General features: G+C 45.5%; 1 pseudogene; it reads left to right on the plus strand.

Moving 5' to 3' along the window:
- Positions 1 to 24,185, plus strand: part of LOC142312572 (uncharacterized) — a 168,953-nt pseudogene that overhangs the window by 112,505 nt on the left and 32,263 nt on the right.

Raw genomic sequence — 24,185 nt, forward strand, 5'->3', positions numbered from 1 at the left:
TAGAACGCAGCGTGGGCACATAGCCTTGCATCGGTCGGATCTGCACGATCAGCGTCGCTCGCCGGATCGGTGCAGGAGGCGCTTGAGGCATTCTTCACGGAACTTCTCCCGTACACACAGAAGCCGGCGTTCACACTCATCTGGTAGAAGTCGCCTTTCGAATTCCTTTTGAGGGCTCAAGCGTCTCGAGGGTGACTGATGAGTGTGCACGAATATCTATGGTGCAGCCTACGAGGACACAGAGGAATTGGTCTGCTACTGAACAGCCCGGGGATGTGAGGTATGCCCCTTCCCACGTCAGCGGTGGTGTATCTACGGCGAATTCCCCAGAGATGGCATCCACATCAACATCCGGTGTGTTCACGGAGGCTTGGGGGATTAAGGCATTACAGCTCCTTAAGGTGGCATTCTCCATCTTCATTGTTTGAGAGATCGGGCGCTTCGAGGATGCCTGGCGGTCTTGTGTTGTCACGTCAGCGGTGGTGTTTTGATGGATACTCCCCCTGTGATAGCATCACGTCGACTAAGTCACGTTTATATTTGTCCCAGTACTTATGATAAGAAACCCAGGGTCACGAGAACGATTAGTAATTGGCTACAGGTTTTTCAGTCCTGGGTCAGAAACATCCCGACCGTGGTCCTGAAATGTTCATTATCAATACCTAATTTATAGTTCCTATAAACTCACGGTGGTTATGGGTGTAGTTGGTATTATGAGGATTTTCAGCGTCGGCTTGCCCCTACACCCTGGCATTGGTTTGAGTGTCCAAGCCATGGATTTCTGGCTTAGGTTAATGACCGTACAGAAGCCAGTATACCACTTTTCAATCCACGGCCACTGTGCCGGGAGCTTCACAAGGTCCAGCCATGGTGGCCGTGCGCCGCCCAGGAGCGTGTTGGTTGTTTAATGATTGACACTTCTAGTTCTTTGGGTTATGCAATCCTAGCACGAGTGTTCTGCTTGCTGCGGAGCCATTTGGCTGTTAGATGCACTCACTCTCCTTCCAAGGTCCTCGGTAAAAATGGTACAAATGTCTCAGACGACCCCGGTAAAGGTATCAGAGATGCCCCTTGTGGCTTGACAAATATCCCAATAAGGATGTGGCTGGTCATATCAGTTTTGTATTTTTCTTTCACTTTATTTATTCTATTTAATTTTCCTAATTGCTCCCTTATTGTCGCTAAAAGGAACGGAACCGGGTAAATTTCAATTGATACACCACCTACTGTATTTCACCCACACGGCGGGTCTGTTAATCATGGTATCCCTCCTGAGTAAGCTTTGATTTCTGTGTCTTTTTACAGTGTAATTTCTCTTATACGGGAGTTCGGACGCAGTGCACTTTTGCTTAATCTGATATTGAATCTGTGTTTTGTCCGTTACCTGTTCATCCGTACTGTTCCATATTTTGGGTTGTTGCATGTATGGCAATTTTATTACGATTCTTTACTTCCCATGGGATGCTTTATGTCATTCCATTATTTTGAACTCTTCAGTTCATTTCTTCAATGGGTGGGGTGGTGTGAGACGCTCTCAAAATTTGTCACTCACTACTTGATGATTTTCTTTAATTGCTCTAGTGACTTCGATGAATGCAAACAATTTTTAACATTTTTTCAGTTGATATTGAGTTTGTTGTCCCTTTGCCCCCAAACAAACGTAGGGCACGAAAGATTCAGACCCTGTTTCAATTGAGTGTGGGTTTTGTTTTTGTACGGTGCAGCTTAAAGGGATTTTCTACATACCATGAAAATACATTCACTTTGTCTAATTGGTAATTCTGTTGGACAATTTTGTTGCTTATGTGATGTTATATTACTGAACCGCAGCATTAGAGAGGTCAGAATTACAGCCCGAGCTAATTAGAATTACAGGCATAGTATAGTTATAAGTATTTGTGTCTTTACAGGAAAGTTACATTGCGCCAAATGCAGTTCACCGCCTCTCATTGTCCACTAGGGGTGCTTCACCCTGACCACAGGATTCATAAGTCCACCAGAGGGGCGCTTCACCCTGACCACAGGATTACGTATTACTTCTGACTTACTGATTTGGTCTCAATTCCTTTTCACCTTTAATGAGTGCATGTTCAACATGTGTTCTGTGGTGTCTAACCAGGTTTTATTTTTGCTCACCAATGCGTCTTTTTTCTGATGGTTTTAGCGCTGTTTTTTGGCAATCAGTGGTGCCGGGGCACCTGGCCCTCACCTTGTTAACTTTTTGTTTGACTGCTAATTTTTCCCTTTCAGAATCGTTCCCTATTGTCATTGCTGTGGAGTTATGGCACAAGTCACTAGCCAACTGTAATATTTTGTTTGATGTTACGCTGCATACAATACACATTTGATCCGAGCATGGGCTACGGGTTCTCAGAGTAATGCTCCATATTGATTGTCTCGTTTCTGTTTGCAGGATTTTCAGCTGGTACCCAATGCCAGCCCGGTGGGTTGCCATTGCCACACCGCTGCGAGATCTTGTCGGGACCAACTCCTGACAGAGATTAGGACTTCAGATCCCCCTTCAAAGTGGCAACTTTATGGATAGGCGTGAAACGGTGGTTAGGTATAGGTATGCTGGTAGCTGGTCCCTCGGTTCTGATAACTTTACCTGTTCGGAGGTTACCCTCCAATATTTGATGCACCTTTATAACTTTGGTTCTTTCGCCTCTGTAGCCCAGAAGCATTTATTTGTATTTTGTTTCATTTTTGATGGGATATTCTACGTTACTAAATCTTTTGTTATTTGCAAATCCCTTTAATGGCTGGTTTAAGTCCCATCAATCCATAGATAAGAGGCATCCCAATTTTTTTTACCTGATGCTTCTTCAGTTAATCGACTATGCAGGCTGTTTGTTCAATCCCACGGGAGATATCCCTGTTGTCCACAACCTTTAACTTGGCCTTTCTGGGCCCTCAGAGTCAGCGAACTCGCCACACCGTCCAAGAATAGTTTTGTTGCCTTCAATTGTGTGCCATACTACTTATTGATCCTTCATGCGTATCCTCATTCAGGAGCCCAAACTGACCAAGTGGCCAGAGATTCTGGGATTAGACTGTTCCTTCCCCTGACCCCACCTGCCCTTTGCGTTTGATGGAATTTTTGTTTGTCGGTCTACTGGTACCTCACTGTTAGTTTATTAGGATGGTTCCCCCCTTACTAGGTACCAGTTTACCGCTCCTTTTTTCGGTGCTGCCTCACCGCTTGCCGTTTTTTCACCCCCTGATCACTTTGGGACTCATTCCTTTTCATTGTGGCAGCCACTGAGGCTGCCAGGGCGGGCTTTATCAGACTCTGATATACAGTGCATATTGGTAAATTGCGCTCTGCTTTTTTTTTGTCAGATATGCATCGCACGATTTATTGCAGGAAGTAACCAATTTTATAGCACATTTACTTTTAGTTAATTTCTTTAAAGGTTCGGCATTGCTAAAAAAAAAAAAAAAAAAAAAAGTTTTTGGATTGTTGGCCATTTCTACGTGTTTTGGGCTGTTCAGAGAGCTGGTAACAGTCGCAATCTTGGATTCTACTCTGTCGAACTTCTTAGTGGTTGGGTTCGAGGCCTGAGATGGCTCAGGTCTTGTTGGAGGTGGTTGCCATCAGCAGGCAGTTGTCTGATCCGATGATTTTAGTTGGAAGGTGACAACCGAAGGTTAATGCTTCAAGATGGTGTGCACTTGGCAGATATCGGTCTGGACACAATTTTATCTATGATCCAGGGCGGCCTGGAGCAAGCCTTTTTTCCAAATGGTGGGGGTCGGAGTTCAGTTTGAGACTGGTCTCCTCCTTGGCATGTGTCAACAGCATTCTGGTGAGAGAGCGGAAGTCCTTGGTCCTGTGGTAGAGTGTCCCTTCTCACCTGGAGTCAAGTTATGTTTTACAAGTTCTAAAGAGTTTGGAAAAAGTTTATAAAATATATGTTTTACAAGTTTTAATGAGTTTGGAAAAGTTTGTAAAATAATAATATATCAGTAAAGCTGTGACCGATATCTGCCAACAAAATGGTGTCTGTCTTTATTTCATTAGGACGGGCCTTTATTTGGATGCAATGGTTCTTTGTTTTTGTCTGTGCAGTCTCTTCCACTTCTGGGGCAAGGGCAACAGAACCCCAGCCTGAGGAGTCATTAAAAAGCAGAAGTGGCTGCTGCATGACTTGGAACAGAAACTGCTTGGCTGATTTGCAAGGTGTTGAGGTGGACAACAGATGCCCATGGGCCACAGGTGTAAACTCTGAACTTTTAAGCAGGGGACCAGTTGGAAGATGAAGCAAAGGAAATGGACACACTCTCAGCCACATCCCGTCCCTGCGGCAGCTCCACCACCAACACCAGCAGCTCCACAACTATTTGATGCTCTCCTAATTCTTTGCACTCCAAAAAAGTGCAGAGTATTACATGGCATACATGGCCTGTTTTCAGAGTACCCCCATAGAGCCAGCTGCAGAGTACTCCCACAAAGACTGTTTTCACAGTACCTCCACAGAGCCTTTATTCAGAGTACCCCCACAGAGCCTGTTTTCAGACTACCTTCCACAGACCCTGTTTTCAGACTACCCCCCCCCCCCCCCCCGAGCCTGTTTTCAGACTACCTTCCATTTGATATTGCAAAACAAGGAAGCCGCGGAGACACCATCACATGTTTCTCAACGCTGGCAGGTAACTAGCCAGGTCTTTCACCGGGAAGGAAAAACCACGGGAAGGGCAGTCTCCAGTCAAGGAAACCACCTATGCCAAAATATGGTATCCATCCACAGACCGCTGTTTCGGGGTATTTGCCCCTCATCAGTGTGGAGTAGGAAACTGGCTAGTGGGAGCAATGCCTAGTAGAAGACTATATAGGTAAGGATGGTTGACCTTAGGGAGATTAACATCCAGCACCGCGGAGCACCATCACGTGTTTTCTCAACGCAGTGATTCTAGAGCAATGCCCCCTGGGAAATATGCAAAACAAGGAAGCCGCAGAGACACCATCACATGTTTCTCAATGCTGGCAGGTAACTAGCCAGGTCTTTCACCGGGAAGGAAAAACCATGGGACGGGCAGTCTCCAGTCAAGGAAACCACCTATGCCAAAACATGGTATCCATCCACAGACAGCTGTTTCGGGGTATTTGCCGCTCATCAGTGTGGAGTAGGAAACTGGCTAGTGGGAGCAATGCTTGGCTGATTTGCAAGGGGTTGAGGTGGACAACAGATGCCCATGGGCCACAGGTGTAAACTCTGAACTTTTAAGCAGGGGACCAGTTGGAAGACGAAGCAAAGGAAATGGACACACTCTCAGCCACATCCAGTCCCTGCGGCAGCTCCACCACCAACACCAGCAGCTCCACACCTATTTGATGCTCTCCTAATTCTTTGCACTCCAAAAAAGTGCAGAATATTACATGGCATACATGCCCTGTTTTCAGAGTACCCCCACAGAGCCAGCTGCAGAGTACTCCCACAAAGCCTGTTTTCACAGTACCTCCACAGAGCCTTTATTCAGAGTACCCCCACAGAGCCTGTTTTCAGACTACCTTCCACAGACCCTGTTTTCAGGCTCCCCCCCCCCGAGCCTGTTTTCAGACTACCTTCCATTTGATATTGCACACAGTTCACACTATATAATGGGAGTACACACTTAACTGTGATGTGAGGCAGCACAGGAAAACACAGTTCATTAACAATCCAAACCAGTTTATTAAAACCACATAAACCATTCCTCCAAAGACAAAACACAATGATACCAGTCCGTTACTCAGAGAGGTTTCTGTGCCTCTATTCGGAGTCCAGCAGCCTCTTTCCTCTCTCAGAGGTTGCTCCTCAGATACTCGGATTTGTAGTCCGTATTCATCGTGGTACTCCTGTTCAGGTTTGGATACCTCCAGTATCCAAGTGGAGCTCCCACAGCCTCCACTCACTCACCTCCAGCTGGTTGAAGCCAACCCACACTTCCCTTACCTGGGTTCCTTCCAGAGGCTCCAACCTCTATAAGTATAGCAGCCGCTTTCCTCTCTGAGGCTTCTTCTCATACAATGCTCCTCACACATAGTGCCTCACACTCTCACTCCTGCCATGTGCCAAACCTAATTAAAGCTATGTTCACACAGTGCATCTTTTACTGCGTTTCTGGTGCGTTTTTAAGGTCACAAAGATGCACCTAAATGCATGCATTTCCTTCTCCCAGCAAAAATCTATGAGATTTCTGTTTTGCTGTCCACACAGTGCATCTTTTTTTGGCTGCGTTTTTGGAGATACAGCATGTCAATTCTTTTTGCGTTTTTGAGCTCTTCCAGTCAATAGATTTGACTTAAAAAACGCAGTAGCAAAACGCGGAAAAAATGTGTCAAAAACGCAATGCGTTTTTTGATGCGTTTTTGCCGTGGTGCGTTTTTTGGCACAAAAACGAACATACCCGAAGACACGTCAAACACATCCATACACAGTGTTATGTGCATGGCCAGTCTGAGTCATCTCTCCAGCCACCCGTGATCTAGTCCTAAAAAACTATAGAAAATGTTTGTGGTACTATAAGTAACAGCACAAATGTCTAGGTTCACACCACTTGTGTGGTACATACCAGCCATTCACAATGTAGCCAGTTGCCTTCTAACACCCCATAGAACCTGTTTTCAGACTACCCCCATATTGCTTTTTTTTCAGAGTACCCCCACAGTCTGGTGCAATCTGCCCTCACAGAGCCTGTTTGCCAATTATACCCACGGAGCCTGTTTTCAGAGTACCCTCACACAGCCTATTTTTTGAGTATGCAGAGAGAAGAATAGCCTAACACTGTTGCTCACTTGAGCCGTGTCTTATCCCTAAGCTAGTTAGAGCACAATGGCAGCGCCACCCATGATCTAGTGGTTATACAGGTTGAGTCATGTGGTGCGCCAGCCAATCACAGCCATGCCGATACTCAGCATGGTTGTAATGGCTGAGGAAGGGCCCATAGCCAAAAAGCATAAGTTATATAGCATCCGAACTACAAACTCAAAAACAGATTTCTGTGAGAATTCTGTGTTCAGATTTGAGGACCGGGGTACGATACCCAAACTATACAGTTCAGGTTCACTTTTCTCTAATTAAAACATTTCTTCACAAGAGAAGATTTACATCCCTTGAATGTAAGCGTTTCAGTTCATGTATTCTGCATTGGGTGTTAACATCCCCCCCCCCCACCCATTGGGGGAGTTGTTTGTTATTTATTTTATAAAACAATAAAACAATTTTGTAACTAAAATATTTTTACTTAAACATTTCTTCACACATCACAGCTGGCCATTGACTGAGGTATGTGTGATACAGCTCTTGAGTTGAAACCCAGGTCTCAGAAGCCATATATCTCCAGTCTGTAGCCCATACTGACACATGACTAGGACAGGCAGCAGTATGAATTATATCAGTGACTTCATTTTCTCTCATTCTCAGAGATAAATCTTTAATAAAGTGGAAATGGTGAGGGCGGACAGGGCATATGGTAGTATCCTCACCTTGGAGGGATGTGCATAAAGCCAGAGATGGACTGTCTCAGCTGCAGCTTGTCCCAAATGATGGTACGGTGCAGGAACCACCATGTATCAGAAAAATAGTTTAAAATATAAAAGAAAAAAAAGGGGGATGACATAACCGCTGCTGAGTGTAACAGACAGGCAGGTAACTTTTAATAAATCCTCTAAAAATAGGGAAGGATCACCTTGCCTATGCATAAAAATCAATTCAGGGAATAAATCAACTGCTGGAATTCTCCAGGCTGAAAGGAGAAACCAGTAAACCCTGTAAAGTAGCAAGCACACCTCAAAAATACTTGGTGTTGGCAAATATACATTTAAATGATCAACCAGATGTACAGTTTTTCATGACACAGCTGCTTTATTCACACTCAGTTGATATCACTAGCAGCAACGTCATCCATCAGATTATTAACCACTAGTTAACTAATAGCAAGAAGTCCTTATGAGACCCCAGCTACCAGTACAATTAAAGGTCATTTCACAACTGGTTGACACTGAAAAACAGTATCCAGGGATGCAATAATCATTGGTTAACCTGATGCTCTCTATCAGGGAACAATCTCACCCAAATCCTGGTATCTTGTTTCTCAGAAGGTCAGTGTGTCATCATATTCGGCGTAATCCAAAAGACCTTTATCAGACCGGTCTAGGACCCCTTATGAATAGACCCACTTTTCCTCTCCCAGACTCTCCTTCTCCCGACGCGTTTCCTGTGTATCATTCATCAGGGGAGCATTAAGGAGTAAACCTGAACTGGGTTAATCTATAACAAAACAAGAGGGTTTTAGTTGCGGCCCTCAAAACATGAACCTCCCTCCATGCAAGAGGAGACATAAAGGAATAAACAGAGCGACTCACCAGGCGGTCACAGCGCTGGTCCTGTATGCTGTGCACCGCCGCTCAGAAGTAATATCTTTTTAAATGATCGCCACTCTGCCGCCGGCGTCTGACATCACTTCCGTCACCGCGCCCACCACTTCCGCCCGGTGGAACGCATCTGTGGAACGCTATTGCATTTCACAGGAAGCGGTCATCAGAGCCTTCCGGCGCGCTCCCCGTGTCATCATAGTGACACGAGGGTGGGCGTGCAAGACGCCCAGCAGTCCGCCCACTTTACTCGGTAGGGATAGCGCAGCCTGCACCACATCAATGCGCATGCGCTAAGTCCGTAAATGGACTCCCCTAACCATATGAGAATATGAGTGATAGGCAATAACCGCATATCACCCAGAAAAATTATTGGTAAAACCAACGATATTTTTAGCGGGCAGGACCGCCTAGAGTAACAGATGACATGGTCCTGTTTTCAAGATTATGCAAATCAAAAATAGTATGGATAACAGTGCAGAGATAAAAAAGGAAATAAAAATTCCAGACAAAAGGAAGAAGAACAAACAGTAGCAGATGTTACAACATGAATCAATGTAACTTATTCTATATATCAACAATGGATCACCATAATGGTTCAGGGGGAAGCATTGGAGATTGACACTGGATGCCCAAGCATGGATAGAACTAACAACTCCATCGATAAAGGCTCAGGGGGAGGCATGAATATGAAAGATGGAAAGACAGTGGAGAGAACTAACAACTCCATCACCAGCTATACTAGTCTAATAATTCCAGCCCTACCTAGCTGCGGAGGTCGGCACCCTATTAGGACGGTGAATGGCGCCCCCGCTCGTCCGGTGGCTGTCCCTCCTATCTGTCACTGTAGGACTTATCTCACAAAAAGGGTGCATAGGAAATACATTCATTGAGACCATAGGGATGGACCGTTTTTAGTCGAAATATCCATCTACATTCTTTCTGGAGGATTTTTTTTATCCCAATCTCCCCCTCGCCTTAATGGGGAAACAACATCAATCCCTTGAAAGGTGATTTGGTTGATGTCACCCATATGATGAATGTTCAGATGTTTTGCCAAGGGAGTGTCATTTCCAACTCTTCTAGCACCAAATTACCAATGTCAAGGTCCATCTATAGATGGACCTTGACATTGGTAATTTGGTGCCAGAAAAACCACAGATCACTTTTAGACGAGCCCGATCACTACAAGACATGCTGACTCACAGTCATTTTGTGGATAATAGGAACATTGGATGTAATTGGCTTAAAAATGGTCCGAAAGGTTGCCATCGTTGTAGTGGATGTGTGGCATGCAGTGTGGTCAAAGTGGGCAAGAAATTCTGGTGTACCAACACAGGGAAGGAATATGATATTCGTTGCTTTGTAAACTGTCGCACCAAGGGAGTCATATACAAGGTCACATGTTCTTGCGGATTGGAGTACATAGGGAAGACTAGGAGAGAATTCAGAAGAAGGGTGGGAGAACATCTGAGAGACATAAGAGTTGGAAATGACACTCCCTTGGCAAAACATCTGAACATTCATCATATGGGTGACATCAACCAAATCACCTTTCAAGGGATTGATGTTGTTTCCCCATTAAGGCGAGGGGGAGATTGGGATAAAAAAATCCTCCAGAAAGAATGTAGATGGATATTTCGACTAAAAACGGTCCATCCCTATGGTCTCAATGAATGTATTTCCTATGCACCCTTTTTGTGAGATAAGTCCTACAGTGACAGATAGGAGGGACAGCCACCGGACGAGCGGGGGCGCCATTCACCGTCCTAATAGGGTGCCGACCTCCGCAGCTAGGTAGGGCTGGAATTATTAGACTAGTATAGCTGGTGATGGAGTTGTTAGTTCTCTCCACTGTCTTTCCATCTTTCATATTCATGCCTCCCCCTGAGCCTTTATCGATGAAGTTGTTAGTTCTATCCATGCTTGGGCATCCAGTGTCAATCTCCAATGCTTCCCCCTGAACCATTATGGTGATCCATTGTTGATATATAGAATAAGTTACATTGATTCATGTTGTAACATCTGCTACTGTTTGTTCTTCTTCCTTTTGTCTGGAATTTTTATTTCCTTTTTTACCTCTGCACTGTTATCCATACTATTTTTGATTTGCATAATCTTGAAAACAGGACCATGTCATCTGGTACTCTAGGCGGTCCTGCCCGCTAAAAATATCGTTGGTTTTACCAATAATTTTTCTGGGTGATATGCGGTTATTGCCTATCACTCATATTCTCATATGGTTAGGGGAGTCCATTTACGGACTTAGCGCATGCGCATTGATGTGGTGCAGGCTGCGCTATCCCTACCGAGTAAAGGGGGCGGACTGCTGGGCGTCTTGCACGCCCACCCTCGTGTCACTATGATGACACGGGGAGCGCGCCGGAAGGCTCTGATGACCGCTTCCTGTGAAATGCAATAGCGTTCCACAGATGCGTTCCACCGGGCGGAAGTGGTGGGCGCGGTGACGGAAGTGATGTCAGACGCCGGCGGCAGAGTGGCGATCATTTAAAAAGATATTACTTCTGAGCGGCGGTGCACAGCATACAGGACCAGCGCTGTGACCGCCTGGTGAGTCGCTCTGTTTATTCCTTTATGTCTCCTCTTGCATGGAGGGAGGTTCATGTTTTGAGGGCCGCAACTAAAACCCTCTTGTTTTGTTATAGATTAACCCAGTTCAGGTTTACTCCTTAATGCTCCCCTGATGAATGATACACAGGAAACGCGTCGGGAGAAGGAGAGTCTGGGAGAGGAAAAGTGGGTCTATTCATAAGGGGTCCTAGACCGGTCTGATAAAGGTCTTTTGGATTACGCCGAATATGATGACACACTGACCTTCTGAGAAACAAGATACCAGGATTTGGGTGAGATTGTTCCCTGATAGAGAGCATCAGGTTAACCAATGATTATTGCATCCCTGGATACTGTTTTTCAGTGTCAACCAGTTGTGAAATGACCTTTAATTGTACTGGTAGCTGGGGTCTCATAAGGACTTCTTGCTATTAGTTAACTAGTGGTTAATAATCTGATGGATGACGTTGCTGCTAGTGATATCAACTGAGTGTGAATAAAGCAGCTGTGTCATGAAAAACTGTACATCTGGTTGATCATTTAAATGTATATTTGCCAACACCAAGTATTTTTGAGGTGTGCTTGCTACTTTACAGGGTTTACTGGTTTCTCCTTTCAGCCTGGAGAATTCCAGCAGTTGATTTATTCCCTGGATTGATTTTTATGCATAGGCAAGGTGATCCTTCCCTATTTTTAGAGGATTTATTAAAAGTTATATTTTAGGTATTACTGCTGTATTTCAGGTCTTTCACATTGTTATACCATACCAGTGGCTGCATTATATAACAGTCAGGCAGGTAATACCTGAAGGGGAAGAGAAAAAGTACTGCATAACCGGGAAGCACACCCAACTATCATATAAATAAATAAAAAGTGGTGAAGCCTACTGGTGATGCGCGTGGGGCGTATCCCAAGGTCTCTACAGCTTGCAGCTGATACATGTAGACGGGTTACTACTGGTCTGTATGTTTGGTTGGGGCCACTTTGTATTTTCAGCCTCCTTCTATGCTTGAGATCCTTTTACCTTAGGAGGTTATGGGTTGTGGCTGGCTCCAACAGATATGCTGATTGCTCTTACTCTATTTATAGTTGATAGTATGGAATGTTGTAAACTATGGTGATTTTGCATGTTTATTGACCACAGCGAACATTCCATTTATAACACTGCTGTAATTTATGGAGAGACCCTGGTGTGGGTATATGTTTTAAAGTATGTTTTAATTGTTTATGCAATTCAATAAAATTCTATTTATTTATATGATAGTTGGGTGTGCTTCCCGGTTATGCAGTACTTTTTCTCTTCCCCTTCAGATGTTGTTAATACTGCTTGTGGCAGCACCCCATTAATACTATAAGTTTATATATATTGCTGTGCACCCAAACTCCTTAGTACTAACAGGCAGGTAATACGTACATAAGAATTTCTGAGATAAATACAGGGCTACACGTTTCAGCATCAGACAGATTCTTCCTCAGGTCAGGTATATACTGTATAAATACTTATATCACCTCTTTTTTTATTTGAATTCTTTTCACACAATGTTCCTCTCATCGTCACTGTTTCCATCTGAACCAAACACCTGGTAAGAGGTAAAACAGGAGAAGTGCGGCCGAGTGTCTTCTCTTACATGACCCCGTCCATACTCAGTGCTGCTTTCTCTTACCTGAAAAGGGAAATATTAAAAGAGGAAAGAATGAACCTGCGCTGACGACCCCGGAATATTGACCCCGCACCAGAAATAATGCTAGGATGGGACACCCCGGGAAGGGTCCGCATGTGTGGAGGGGCTCAGGAGCGGAGTTCTCCACACTCGTCTAAACTGAGCTGCCGGATTTTAAAAACTAGAAAACAAACCTCAAAAATGGCTCAAAATTACTCAAAGATAAAGATAGCAATATTAAAAAACTAAACAACAACAAAAAATCAGCGCTCATATCATACGGCCAAAACAATGAAACAGTTTTTAGAATACGATGATAAAAAAGCCACAAAAAAAATAATTCCAGTTGATGAGGGGGTAAAACACAGAACCTTAAGGGGTTAACCAATATCAGATCAGATGCCGCCTGTATTAGACGACGTATAACCAGGAATACACAAGATGGTGATCACCGCTGTAATGTGGAAGTAATAGCGCTATATAAGTGAGGAAATAACAAGAAATACAGGAACAGCAGAAGGAAAGTGAGATCCAGCACCATGACAACCAGCACTGCAGTGCAGCACACGCTGAGCCTCCTGGACATGTGACCCCTGACTCCTCCCACACATGTGACTGATCACATGATGGTGACATCACGGCAGGTCCTGTAAGCACAGAGCAGCGTATTCTCCAGTGTGCGGCTCTGCAGGTGGCGGAGGTGAGTGCAGATTCTCCGTCCAGGGACTGTTTATCTCTTCACAGCTATTTCTTATAACCCGGTGTTTATTTATATGTTTATTTGTTTTTTATTGTTGTTTTCCAAAAGCCGGAACTTTATTACTTTTCTGTCGTTGTCGCCAGCATCGGATTGGGGTGTCTGGGGCCCACCAGAGGAATTGACTCCAGGGGCCCACCCTACAGTGATATACAAATACCGGTTAGCTGTTATCCCCATTATAGTGGAGCGCTGATTGTAAAACACAGGCGGCTCCTGCACATCTCCTGTGCACACACAATAACTGATGTACAATACAGTAGTTTGCAGTAAGCGAGATCTTTGGTGAAAACAAGTGATCACCAATCCACAGGTTTGGTAGGTGATCACTTATTGAATGAATGGATCAGGGGTCGAGTCGGACATCAGCTCTACTTTCAAGGAGATAAAAGTTGCCCGATCAGTGCAGGTCCCAGCAATCGGTCCCCACAGATGAATAAGTTATCACTTATCCTTAGGCCACATTCACATGTTCAGTATATTACATCAGTATTTCTAAGCCAAAACTAATAGTGGGTGAAAAATGCAGAGGAGTTTCTATTAGACCTTTCCTCTGATTTTACCACTCCTGGTTTTGGCTACAAATACTGATGTAAAATACTGACCAAATACTCAACATGGGCACATGACCTTAGAATAGGCGATTACTTAGCATATTTGCTACAGTGTAATAGTCACAGGACAGGGATGGGTTAAACATTCAAGTATTTAATCTCTACTGGAAATGATCTTCCCTTTATTGATAGAGAGAAAAAGTGACCTTCAGACACAACACAATCCACTATACCAAGACCAATAATACCACATGCAAGGGAGAAATACCGCCACACCGTGACAAATAACATCTTACCACCACATAGTAACCGAATTTAACCACATACAAGAAAGAAATACCATCACACTGTGGCCAGACCACATATTACCACCACACAGTGCCCGAATAATACTACAATAATGCTCATGAATAAAAACCAGAATACTAATAACACTAATATTACCATCAGTGCCATTATACACAGGAGCTCTGTATATAGTGTCAGTGTACAAGTAATACAGTGATCACCAGTGACAATAATTAGTGACATTATACACAGGAGCTCTGTATATAGTGTCAGTGTACAGGTAATAAATACAGTGATCACCAGTGACATTAGTGACATTATACACAGGAGCTGTGTATAGTGTGTGTGTACATGTAATACACTGGCTTACCAGTGACGTCTCTAGCTGAAGTTATTCATCTTCGCTTTTCTTCTTCATCCGTCGCTGACCACCATCACTTCTTCCTGCCATGATGCGACTTTGCAGAAAATAACACACAGTCATCTATAGCCGATCACTCCCAGAGCACAGGGGCATGATACCACAGAAAGCATGCAAATGCCCACGGGGCGATGCGACGCCCAGGAGACTAGACCCTCTGCTATTTACATAGGGAATATGTAAGTAATAAAACGTTTTTTATTACTTTCATATTACACAATATTACAACACAAGGATGGGTAAGAAGGGGTTATTAGGCTACACATCACCTTACTTGTAGGTCAGAATGCATATGGGACCTGACAGGTTCCCTTTAACAAAATAGTGCCATGGGCGGTGTATATGCACAATGACATCCAACGGTACTCAGCAAAATGGCGCTGCTGGAGGTGAATGTGCAGATTGAGTTCTTAGGTCGTCATTGAGCCAAAGTCTTAGGCGGGCTTTGCACACTACGACATCGCAGGTGCGATGTCAGTGGGGTCAAATTGAAAATGACGCACTTCCGGCATCGCATGCGACATCGTAGTGTGTAAAGGCTCGAAGATACGATTAACGAGCGCAAAAGCGTCGTAATTGTATCATCGGTGCAGCGTCGGCGTAATCCATAATTACGCTGACGCGACGGTCCGATGTTGTTCCTCGCTCCTGCGGCAGCACACATCGCTGTGTGTGAAGCCGCAGGAGCGAGGAACATCTCCTACCGGCGTCACTGCGGCTTCCGTAGGATATGCGGAAGGACAGAGGTGGGCGGGATATTTACATCCCGCTCATCTCCGCCCCTCCGCTCCTATTGGCCGCCTGCCGTGTGACGTCACAGTGACGCCGCATGACCCGCCCCCTTAATCAGGAGGCGGGTCGCCGGCCATTGCGACAGTCGCAGGACAGGTGAGTCCATGTGAAGCTGCCGTAGCGATAATGTTCGCTACGGCAGCTATCACAAGGATATCGCTGCTGCGACGGGGGCGGGGACTATCGCGCTCGGCATCGCAGCATCGGCTTGCAATGTCGCAGCGTGCAAAGCCCGCCTTAATCTGCACATGCGCCACCCGCAACGCCATTTTGCTAAAAACTGAATGAAAGTGTACAAGTGCTGCCCTTCCTGTGGGTGGTGCTAGCGCAAATATTTTTAAAAAAAGAGGCTTGTAAAAATGTGGAGAGGCCACAACAGAACCAAAAACCCTTCCCAAGGTCCTGCCCCACAGTCCCGCCACAATGTACAAAAAGGATTTTGTCCTAAAACTTCTATCATGAATTAAACAAGGACCAGGCTGTGGATTTCTGCACAAACGGTATCTATAAAATCAGTATAAGGCTATGTGCGCACGCTGCGGATTTACCGCAAATTTTACCTTGGTTTTGCTGCAGAAAATGTGTCTAATATTTCTGCAGTCATTCCCCAGCAAAACCTATGGGTATAAAAAAATGCTGTATGCACACTGCGTTTTTTTATACCTGCGGATTTACCCGCGGAATTTCCACTGCGGAATTAATGTGCATGTCACTTCTTTTCCGCAGGTACCTGCGGTTTTTGCCATAAATAATGGTAAAAATCCACAGGGACCAATCTGCGGAAAATCGGCACCAAAATCGCACCAATCTGCGGTAAAACCGCATGCGGATTTTGTTGCGGTTTTTTTACCGCAGGTTAGGGAATCTTTCAGAGGGTTCGGATTTTGCCTAAGAAGAAGTCAATTTTCTAGTGCACACATAGCGTAACCCTACTTTTGCTTTAACATGTTAAAGCACCACTCCAACATTTTTTTCTTCAATAATGCTGGAGTTTTTGTGGTCTTTTATTTGCCACATTCACTATATGGTAAAACTGAAGCATCACTATGACGCCTCTCGACAGTACAAGTTAATAGATACCAAACATGTATAGGTTTACTTTTATCTTAGCAGTGAAAAACCCTCAGAGGTTTGTCCAAAAAAAGCATAGTGCTTTTGGAGCCATATTCCAACACCCGTAGCATTCTCATTTCTTAGGATCTGGGGTCAGTGATGGCTTATTTTTGGCGTCTTGAGCTAATATTTTTAATGATACCATATTTGTGTAGATTACATGTTTTGATTGCTTGTTATTGTGTTTTAATGCAATGTTGTGGCAACCCCAAAAAAATGTAATTTTGGCGTTAGGAATTTTTTTCTTGCTATGCCATGAACCAATCAGATTGATTGATTTTATATTTTGATAGATGTGGCGTTTCTGAATGTGGTGATATCAATATGTGTTTTCAATGGGGTCAAAGGGGGATGATTTGAACTTTGTTTAATTGATATTTTTAAAAACTTACTGACCTGAAATTTACCTCCTCACTCCCCATTCAGACCCCAAATTCCCCATCTCACTCCCCATACTGTGTCCTCCAAATTCCTTTCCTCCATTTGCTCCCCATACTGAGTTCGTATGCACCCCCCCTTCTCCCTGTACTATGTCTGTATACATTCCCCCTCCCCTCCCTCACCCCATATTCTCTGTAAATACATTCCTCCATCCTCACCCCCCTATTGTCTGTATATACCTTGGAGTAACCCTCGACTCTGCTCTATCCTTCAAGCCACACATCCAGGCCCTCTTCAACTCATGCCGATTACAACTCAAAAATATCTCCCGGATCCGTGCTTTCCTTAACCAAGAATCAGCAAAAACATTAGTGCATGCCCTCATCATCTACCGCCTCGACTACTGCAACCTCCTGCTCTCTGGCCTCCCTTCCAACACTCTTGCACCCCTCCAATCTATCCTAAACTCTGCGGCCCGCTTAATCCACCTCTCCCCTTGCTACTCCCCAGCCTCTCCTCTCTGCTAACCCCTTCACTGGCTTCCCATCACCCAACGACTCCAGTTCAAAACATTAACCATGACATACAAAGCCATCCACAACCTGTCTCCTCCCTACATCTGTGACCTAATCTCCCGGTACCTACCTGCACGCAACCTCAGATCCTCACAAGATCTCCTTCTCTGCTCCTCTCTTATCTCCTCTTCCCACAATCGCGTACAAGATTTCTCCCGTGCATCCCCCATACTCTGGAAAACTCTACCTCAGCACATCAGACTCTCCCCTACCGTGGAAAGCTTCAAGAGGAACCTCAAGACCCACCTCTTCCAACAAGCCTACAACCAACAATAGCCCTCAGTCCAGTAGACCACTGCGCAACCAGCTCTGTCCTCACCTATTGTACCATCACCCATTCCCTGTAGACTGTGAGCCCTCGCGGGCAGGGTCCTCTCTCCTCCTATACCAGTCTGTTTTGTACTGTTAATGACTGTTGTACGTATACCCTCTTTCACTTGTAAAGCGCCATGGAATAAATGGCGCTATAATAATAAATAATAATAATATACATTCCTCCCCTTTACCATGGCTCCCCCTATTGTGTCCCTATATACTTTACTCCCCCCTCACCCTCTCGCCCCCTATTGAGTCCGTATATACATTCCACTCCCTAACCCATTTTCCTCATACTGTATATGTATATACATTCTTCCCCTTTCACCCCATATTGTGTCCATATTTACATTGCTTCTTCCTCACCCCATATTGTGTCCGATTATGCATTCATCCTCCCTCACCCTGTCTCCCCCTATTGTTTCCGTATATACATTCCCACCATCACCCTCTCTCCCAATACTGTGTCGGTATAGATATTCCTCCCGCTCACCCCATATTGTGTCTGTATACACATTTCTTCCCTCACCCCATATTGTGTCCGTATATATATTCTGCCCCTCAACCCATATTGTGTACGTATATACATATTTCCCCCTCACCCCATATTGTGTCTGTATATAATTCTTCCTCTCTCCCCCTATTATGTCTGTATATACATTTCTCCTTCCTCACCCTATATTGTGTTTACATACATTCCTCCTCCCTCACCCTCTCTCCCTATTGTGTCTGTATATACATTCTTCCCCCCTCACCCCATATGGTGTCTGTAAATACACTCTTCCTTCCTCACCATGTCTGCCCCTATTGTGTCTGTGTATACATTCCTCCACCTCACAGTCTCATCCTATTGTGTCTGTATATACATTCCACCCCTTCACCCTCTCCCTATTGTGTTCGTAAATACATTCCTCCCTCCTACCCTATATTATGTTCGTATATACACACTCCTCCCCCCCCACCCCATATTGTGTCTGTAGCACCCAGGGATATGGGGTACTCTGTTCCGGGCAGTGTCTCTACGAGGAATGTCACGATGGTGGACATTACCCAATTCCATGCCCTAGGCCCTTTTTGTAATGGGGGATATTTACAGGGGATTTATGAATAAAGTTATTTGTGACGCCACTTGCGGTGTTGCGGCTAAGTGTAGGGAGCCGCCGCTGCAGGTTTTGCTTGGGCTGCTGGAATGTGCAGCTCTCATGACTTGGGCTCTCCGCAAGTAGGGTGTTACCCCAGTAGGTGTATGGTGCAGTGAGCGTTGGAAGAAGGAGTCCAGACAGGTATTCTGTGCAACTGGTTTACTCACTCTTCGGATGTTGACTAACAGGTCACCGTTAACCCAAGTCAGGATGCTCTTCAGTCACTCCTTCCACCTTCACCCGTCTTAGACTGAATTCAACTGACTACTCCCCACAGTCTGCCCCTCCAACCTGGTCAACTAGTGGACTGGAGTGGCTTCACCTCTAGGCGGCCATCCATTGGTCCCACCCTAGCTGGGTACCATTCTATGGGGGATTTGTTAGAGTAACTGGGATTACCTGGGTTTTTGATGTTAACGGCACTGGAGTTCTGGGTCCCTAAAAGGGTAGGCCCTGCATCCTGGTGGAGATGCAAAATCTTGTGGCACCCTGAGGTGTTCAGGGGCGCTACATGTCCGTGTATACATTCCTCCCTACTTACCCTTTTTTCCTCTAGTGTGTCCGTATAAACCATTCCTCCCCCCTTCGCCCTCTCTCCCCATACTATGTCTATGACTTCAGCACTGTGAACAGCTGATGTGATCATGCTGCTGATGTCGCCCTGAGGTGGAAGTGCCAGCAGTCAAGGCATCAATTGTACTCGCCTCTGCAAGACACAAGTACAATAGATCATAGGGAGCCAGCGTGCTGCACTTTTTTCTATGTATGACTGTCAGCTTGACAACCAGCTCTGAGAATGGCTGGCTCCTACTACAGTGGGCGGCAAAATGAAGTCACCAAGGAGACACAACAGAGTGCTACATCAGATGCCCCAAAGGCACCCCCCTGACAGCTGCTCCCTGTGCACATGCCCCGCCAACGCCCCCTATATACGCCTCTACTCTTTTTCATTCTCATCTGGACTATTGCAACTCTCTACTAATCAATCTCCCTCTTTCTAAACTCTCCCCTCTCCAAAGGATTCTGAATGCAGCAGCTATGATCATATTTCTCTACAACTGCTACACTGATGCCTCCACCCTGTGCCAGTCATTGCACTGGTTGCCCATCCGCTACAGAGTACAATATAACTGTATCATTCTCACCCACAAAGCTCTCCAGAGTCCTGCATAACCCTACATCTGCTCCCTAATCTCAGTCTTTTACCCAATCCATGTACTCTGTTTTTCTAATGACCTAATAGAGAAATCCTCTTTTATCTGAACCTCCCACTTCAGTCTCCAAGACTTCTCATGAGCTGCACCTCACTCTCTGGAATGCACTACCCAGGACAATTTACTTAATTCCCAATCCCAATGTTTTAAGTGTGTTCTAAAATGACCTAAAACTAATATCCTTTTTAATCAGAACCTCCCACTTCCAATCTGCAGGACTTCTCTCGTGCTGCGCCAGTTCTCTGGAATGTGCTATCCCAGACAATTCAATGAATTATTCCCAGTATGTACAGTTTTCAATGTTCCCAAAAAATTCATATATTTTTTTTAGACTGGCACCTATCACTTCACCTCAATAATCTAACTGTTGCCTGCTATCCCTTCCTAAATTTTCTTCAGAATCTGGTCCCTTGTATCATCTTATCCCAGACATACACTTTGTATCTGTATGATGACCGGTTCATACAGCGTTATTTGAATGCCCCTATTTATTATAGTGATGGCTAAACTATACATGCTGAACACTTTTTTTTTTTTTTATCTTTTGTGTTCCCACTATTTCATCTTAGACTGTAAACGTGCAAAACGCAGCCTCAATCCTCTTGGTATGTGTTGAATTATGTATTACTCTGTAATGTCCTATAGGGGCCGATGCTCTCAGACACCAGTGACCGTTACATTTAAATAGCAGCTGTTAGGAACAAATGTTGGCTATTGAATACAGCCGTCATCTGCCACGTGTGGATGGAGCTCACGTGAGGACTCCTTCCCAGGATGTGAATAACATGTTTCCCCTTCTTATCCTTAGTAATTGTATTTTTTTCAATGGGATTTTGGATGATTTTACTCATCTTCTTTCCTTTCAGATTCCAACAAATTAGGATCCTCTCAGTGAAGATCTTCTTGATAACATAATTTTCCTGATTGACCCATCAAGGATGAATAAGGACAGAGACCAGATGGTGGAGAGGTTAATAAACCTCACCCTGGAGATCCTCTTCCGGATTACTGGAGAGGTGAGAGATTCTGGTGACGTTACATTACATTATTATCTATGGGAATAAGAGATGGACATTCAGTGATACCTGAAAGTTTGTGAACCCTTCAGAATTTGCCATATCTCTGCATAAATTTGACCAAAAACTATATTACACTTTCAGATGAGTTGTCATGTCCCACGACTTGGGAATTATTTAATGTTTTCCTTGCTGTTTATTGCATTTCTGTTGCTAGGCAGAAACTTTGACTTTCCTTGTATTTTGTCCCTTCCTACTCCCTATAGCACTGTGATGTCATCATTCCCAGCCCTTCTTCTCCATGTAGTGTTTTGTACCAGCCATCTTGCAAGTAACATGCTGTCTGAGAAAATCACTCTTTTTACCTGCTGCTTTTATCATCAAATTCAAGATTTTCAGTTAAAGCATTCCTCTTTTCCTGGAGTCTTCTGACAATTCGATTGTGGCTGAGTTAATTTATCTGAGGAATCAATATGAACGTGAGTACGAATACCCAAAGAAAACAGTGAGCTCAAGCGCCATCATGTCCTACAGATCCGTGAGTCAGAATAGTGAAAAGAGTGACCTTCCTTCAGAGACAGCAACACAAGGTCTTTGTTTAAATCCCAGAGGAAAAGGACATTTTCCAGAATTTGCAAACCTGCAGGTGCACCTGAATAAAAAACTAATTATCATTCTGTGCAGTGTCTCTGTACATACCCCTGTTGCTGAACAGTGAGGAATACAACAACCCTCATCATTGCAACATTCCTGTCTGCAGGTTATCATATCATACCGCACTATCCAGCCTGCAATTGTGCCGCCCCCACGCCTGTAGCAGCTGGGCTGCTCGGATCCGGACCCGCTATGTGGCTCGAGGGATCTTCCGGACCCGGGGGTCACGCGGACATGCCAAATAAAAAGGGGACTTTTTGTACGGGCTTGGCCGTATTCAGTTCGTGATGCCACCCACGGTGTGTGGTGAAGTATGGCACCACCGCTGCTGTTGTGGGGCACACGGGGGAGATGTAGTGGCAGCTGGATGTTAACCCCTCCGTGGGTAGGGATGGTTGCCCCGGGACCCAGTGTCTCTGTGCAGGGGATGGTAATAGCAGGGGCCGGCACGCCCGGACGTACCAGGGGATGTTTGGTTACTCACAGTTGAAATAATCCGGTTGTACTCTGGTCCCCCACCCGGGCTGGTGGTCGCCGTCTTTCCCTCTGCACTGCTTTTGTGTGGTTGTGGACTTCCCGGTGTGGAACGCGGGGGTCCGCTCCCGGCTTGTTATGTACCTGAGGAGCCGTGCCCGCTGATGCTGACCCGTGGGATCTTCTGGGCCCTGGCGGTTGCCCTATCCCTCTCTTTGGGTGGTTGTCTGCTTTTGGGACTTTGGTTGGGACAGGACCTATAATCCTGCCCTCAATTAGTTAATTAGCTAGGCCGTTGGTTCCGGTCCTGGCTTCAGGGTCCAAGTACCCCCTCTGTGCACGGTTTCCGGGTCGGTTCTCCGGTGTCGGTACCGGCGGGCTACAACCCTGTCCCGGTCCACCTCGGATCTCTGGCTGCCGTCTTCCCGTCGCCTGCTGACGGAGACCAACATCTGCCACCTAGCCAAGGCACCAGGGCTCCAACCTTGGCACCTGTTCACTTGCACTTGGACTACAGGCCGTCAGGCTGAAACTCCAACTAGCACTAGACTTGAACCTCAATTTAAAACTGACTTGTTTCCCGCCCCGGGCTGTCTAGACCCTTAGGTGAATCAAGAAAGTCTGTGGAGCCTCTGTTAGGAGTCTCAACACAGAAACCAGCCAGATATCCCTCCGGGAAGGACCCAGCCCTGATATCTGGCTGGTTTCTGTGTTGAGACTCCTAACAGAGGCTCCACAGACTTTTTTGATTTGCATATTTCCCAGGGGGCAATGTACCTAGGATTTCACTGTCTTGAGCGCCCTCGCTGGCTGCCGGCAGTGTTTTCTCTGGCTGGTCTCCCCGAGATCAGTGATTGTTTTGTCTTGTTGGTCTACTAGGCATTGCTCCCACCTGGCCAGAATCCTACTCCACACTGATGAGGGGCAATACCCCGAAACAGCTGTCTGTGGATGGATACCTGGCCTTGGTATTTCCCTTGTCATATCTTTAAACTTGTCAAAAAGTTGGATATTGACTAAAAGGGCCACTTAATATGGTGGTTATGGTGGTCTCCTAAAAAGAGCCACCCCTGGGCTGGGTCCTTCCCGGAGGGATATCTGTCTGGTTTCTGTGTTGAGACTCCTAACAAAGGCTGCACAGACTTTTTTGATTTGCATATTTCCTAGGGGGCAATGTACCTAGGATTTCACTGTCTTGAGCGACCTCGCTGGCTGCTGGCAGTGTTTTCTCTGGCTGGTCTCCCCGAGATCAGTGATTGTTTTGTCTTGTAGACCCCTAGTTGGGCATTCCATAACCGCCTGGTCCCGCTCACTGGTGTGCCTGTCTTGCCCTGAGGGGGGTGGCTAGGATTTCAGGTCGGCTGTGTGTAAACCTGTGAGGGATGGTGTTATGTGGGGGCCTAATGTGTGACCACCTGGTGCTGCCAGGGCATCACACAATCGTGCTTCCAAAGTCAGAAAGAACAGACATGTCTGACTTTGCAAGGTACATGATTCGCTGCGATTTTACTAAGACCGGTCACACAAGGTTCGACAATCAACCCGAAAACTACAGAGGTTGGAAATGTGCCTTTAGAATTGTGACTAGTGACCTCGGCATCACTGCGGCTGAAGAGCTAGACCTACTGATTTAGGTGGTTGGGACCACAATCTACAGAGCAGATCAAGAGACTCAGGTCCGTCAATATCAATAATCCAAAGGCTGGTCTCATGACTGCATGGGAAGGACTAGCAAAAAGCTTTTGCAGTCCAGAATCCATAGAGGACGCAGTGTTAAAAGAGTTTTCCAAAGATATCAAGCAAGGACAGTTCAAAATTCCTACAGCTCAGTGACCTGCTGTTAGAGCTCCAACTGGCCAAGGCAGACACCCACCTACCTGGCCTCAGCTACCTGGACACTG

This window comes from Anomaloglossus baeobatrachus, chromosome 5, assembly GCF_048569485.1.
Source record: "Anomaloglossus baeobatrachus isolate aAnoBae1 chromosome 5, aAnoBae1.hap1, whole genome shotgun sequence".
Taxonomy (NCBI): domain Eukaryota; kingdom Metazoa; phylum Chordata; class Amphibia; order Anura; family Aromobatidae; genus Anomaloglossus; species Anomaloglossus baeobatrachus.